The sequence below is a fragment of the Eutrema salsugineum genome, unplaced genomic scaffold (genome assembly GCF_000478725.1).
Source record: "Eutrema salsugineum unplaced genomic scaffold, Eutsalg1_0 scaffold_4, whole genome shotgun sequence".
NCBI lineage: Eukaryota > Viridiplantae > Streptophyta > Magnoliopsida > Brassicales > Brassicaceae > Eutrema > Eutrema salsugineum.
In genome coordinates this window covers 15,937,482-15,941,921 of record NW_006256686.1, presented here as the reverse complement: position 1 = coordinate 15,941,921, position 4,440 = coordinate 15,937,482, and the positions used below count along the sequence as shown (strand labels likewise).

At 40.0% G+C, this 4,440-nt stretch overlaps 1 non-coding gene across 1 annotated transcript; it reads right to left on the bottom strand.

The window, feature by feature from the left end:
* Positions 1-2,317: 2,317 nt before the first annotated feature.
* Positions 2,318-2,424, bottom strand: LOC112084881. Its single transcript, XR_002898538.1, has one exon. It is a non-coding gene; the product is annotated as a small nucleolar RNA R71 (small nucleolar RNA).
* Between the last annotated feature and the right edge of the window lie 2,016 nt (positions 2,425-4,440).

The window sequence follows — 4,440 nt, the reverse complement described above, 5'->3', positions numbered from 1 at the left end:
AATGCCACGGTCTACACTTGACCGTGGCAAAGTAACATTTGGCCGGGAAGAACTTTACAAGCATTCGGCACTTGACACGGTTTCAATGCCACGGCCTAGGACTTGACCGTGGCAACTCTTACACACCTTCGGCGTTTGACACGACCACTTGCCACGGGGCTTGACCAAGAGCTACTAGACCTTGGCAATCCAAGAAGTTCATCACCCAAACCCAGAAAAGAAGAGACACGGCCACTAGACATGGTGTAAATCAAGCCATGGCAACCTTGATCATGAAGAATCTGTCCAAGAACTTTGACACTATCAGTTTGCCACGGTCAGTTTGCCACGGTCTGTCCAAGCATCATCTGACCGTGGCAAACCACACCACTATCCATCAAAGCCGGGTCAGGACCCAGTTTGTCCTGGGCTGACCCGGTCCGCAAGAGACACTATATATGCTTTTTAGGGTTTTTTCCAAGACTTAAGCTTTGTTTTCTCTTGTTTCTCTTTCCTTTTTAGTGTAAAAATGAGTTTGATTAAGATATATCTAAGGGATTTGATCATTCCAAAGCTGTTTCTCATCATCTCATCATCTCATTTCTGCTTCTAATCATGATTAACATCATCTCTTGCAAAAGATTAGATGTGTTTTTCATGATTAGTGAGTAGTCATCTTTTAAACTTTTAGGTGTGTAGATTAAGGTGCTTAGATAATTGATTTGTGATGTTTAGGGTCTAGATTCTCATTTCATTTTCTTAGTTAGCTGCTCTTAATGCTAGATCTCTCATTATAAGCTTGATCTAGAACTTAGGCATTTCTCCACCCACAAGTTGTTTGATGAAATGCCTGAATGAGCTAACTTAAGGGTTTATGCCTTTTTCATCATGGGAATGATTTGTTAAATGCATGAATGACATATTAGAACTGTTTCTTAATGCTCATTGATTCATATTTCACAAATGATGATTTGGTTTGAAAGTGGATTAGTGTAAAGATTGATGCCTTCATGAGAGAATTAGTCTAGATTAGAGTTCTAAGTTGAAATGTTTGAGATCATGTGATTGCTTGTTATGTCTTTCTGTATAAGATTCAGTCTTCTTGGTTGAGAGATTGTTTGGTCACTTATTAGGCTTGATGCATTATGCTTGCAGATTGCTTGATTATATCTAATGGTTGTTAGACTTGATTAAGTGATTTGCAAAGGGATTATTGTCATGGGAATGAATTAATATTATTAAGAAGCCTAGACTAAAGAGTAGCAAGTGTTGCATTATGTTCTTAGCATCATGATTCAATATCTAAAGCACCCTAATCAATGATCACATCTAGAGGTTTAGCTTTTATCATTTGCTTAATCACCATCATCTTGTTTTGTTTGCTTGCTTAGTTCATTAATCATAGCTTGTTTGTTCCTTGTTTTATGCTTTCTTGTTACTTTGTTCACACCAAAACTCATCTTTGATCACTTTACTTAAGAACTTATCACATACACTAGTGCCTAACTACCACACATATGGATTGACACCCCTTATACTACTTTGACAAGGGGATTGATAACCCTTATTAAGGTCTTGAAAACCTTAGTTATCAATTGGCGCCGTTGCCATATTGTGTGGGGATTGTTAGCATTAGTTTCTGATATAGTTTTTGAGATCAAGTTTATTTTGTTTTACTGATCACTTTTCAAGCTCTGTCTTTGTTTTCAGGTTTATGATCACAAGAAGCCAAGCCAGAAGACAAAGAGAAAGAGCTGTTCACTTGGAGAGGTTAGGAATGAATCAGCAAGTTGGGAATGAGCATCAGGCTCAAGAAGCTGATCACGTTCAAAGAGCTGGTAATGGGATTGGAATTCAGGCTCAAGAGGCTCAGGTCCATCAGGGACACGCTCATGGTAACCAGAACCAAGACCTACCTCAAGTTAACCAGCCACAACCCTTCCCCAACCCACCCATACGTCATCAGCCCCAACCAGTCTTTGTTGGTGAGAATGACCGAGCTTATGCACACCAGTATGGAGCAGGAATCAGGCCACCTCTTGTCCAAAACAACAACTTTGAGGTGAAGGCCTCTTTGATCAAGATGGTTCAGAATCAGAAGTTCCATGGCTTACCTATGGAGGATCCCTTGGAGCATCTGGATCAGTTTGACAGAGTTTGTGATCTCACTAAGATCAATGGGGTATCTGAAGACAGCTTCAAACTGAGATTGTTCCCATTCAGCCTTGGAGATAAGGCACATCAGTGGGAAAAGAACCTCCCAAGAGGATCCATCCACACATGGGAGAAATGCAAGATTGCCTTTCTATCCAAGTTCTTCTCAAGCTCAAGGACTGCAAAGCTAAGGAACCAGATTTCCAGCTTCACTCAGCATTCTAATGAGACCTTTGGAGAAGCTTTGGACAGGTTTAGAAGCTACACAAATAAGTGTCCACATCATGGATTTTCAGAAGCCTCTCTCCTTAGCACTTTGTATAGAGGAGCTGTTCCTAAGATCAGGATTCAGTTGGACACAGCATCAAATGGAAATTTCTTGGCAAAAGAAATCATTACAGCTATGGAACTTGTTGAGAACTTAGCCATGAGCCAAGACACTTATGGGGAAGATTATGATAGAAGCTATAGAGGAGAAGATTCTGGTAGACACCAAGAGCTGGAAGAGAAGATCAAAGTGCTGAATATCAAGCTTGACAAAGCCCTGGTTGCCACTCAAAAGCCTATACACTATGTAGGTGTGTTTCAAGAGAGGAGTTGCTTTGAAAACATCAATGAAGTGGGCCTTACACAAGAGGAGCTGAACTACATAGGTAATCAGAACAAGTTTCAGGGTTACAACAACTTATACAAGAACCAGAACTTGTCCTATAGGAGCAACAATGTGGCCAACCCCCAAGACCAAATATACACTCCTCAAAGCTTTGTCCAACAGAATCAGTACCAAGGTAACTCCCAAGGTCAACAGGGTTTACAGCAACCAGCGGTTCAGAATCAAGGGAATAGCTTCACAAATCAAGTCAGCCTACAACAAAGGCCACCACCTCCTGGTTTTGGCCCACCACCTGTTCAACAAAGTCCTGATTTCAATGTTGTTCTCCAACAGCTCTTACTAGGACCACAAAAGATGGTATCTGACCTGGAGACACTGGACGCTGAACCAAAGTCTATTAAAAAGAACAAGGGCATCTGCACTTCTGAACCACAAGTCTCTCTTCTTGGTAAAGCTGTTCAAAACCCAAAGAATTATTGCAATGCCATCTACTCCAATGATGACCACTCAGCTGCTGTGCAAGAGATTGAAGATCTCCTTTATGGTCAACTTTCTAGTGAGACTGCACAAACTCATGAGGATGAAGACACCATTATAGATGATTTCATGGGCTTCTTACATGAACTCAGTGAGGACATTGAGAGCAAAATTGTGGGGGCAGCCGGTTCAGTTCTTTCTGTTCATCAAGGGAATGATTCAGTGTCTCTTGAAACAAAGGAGCTAACAACTGGTCAAGCAAAGCCAACAGATTGTGCCTCCACCTTTGAATCAACTCCCTGAAGCCCACCTAAGTATTCCCGCCTGTCACGCGGGTGACCCGGGTTCGATCCCTGGCAATGGCGCCAATTGATAACTAAGAGTTTTCAAGGCTCTTTATAGAGGTTATCAATCCCCTGTCTTGTAGTACAAGGGGTTTATCAATCGAGATGTGGTGTTAGACACTAAACTATGTGATCAAGTTCTTAATTCAAGCAAACAAGAGTGGTTTTGGTTATCTAGAGACAAGTACAAACTTAAAAAGGATTAAAGACTAATGAAATGATTAAACAAGAACTAAACAATGACAAATGATGAGAATGTATGAATGATGATGAGAAAGGTCTTAGACACGATAGTGGATTAGGGTGCCTTCAGTGATAAATTAATGAGCTAATGAATCATATGATCAAGCAAACCATTCAACATAAACATCTTTAATTAAGTTAATCCTCTCATGAAGGTATTAACTCCTATGCTAAAACAGTTTCTAACCCAATCATCATCAGTGAAACATGAGTTAACAAGCATTAAGAATCAGTTTAATCTGTCATTTAAGCATATAAACAATCATTCCCATGATGAATAACACTTAAACCTCTAACAACTTTGGTTCAGGCATTTCATCAAACACTTTTGGTGCATGAAATGCCCAGAATCTAGACCACATATGATTTGTATGGATCTAGCATAGAGAACAAGTTGTAGGGAATGGAATATGCATGATCTAACCCCTAAGCTCACTATCTACCATTTAAGCACCCTAATCTACATATCTAAGACCTTAATATGGGATTACTCACTAATCATGATCAACACACTAGAGCCTTTGCAAGATGTGTTGTTAATCATGATTAGAAGCGTGATTTGATGATAAGAAATGATAGAACAAGATGAAAAGAAACTTCAAATCGATATTAAACGCTAAAAACAAGGTG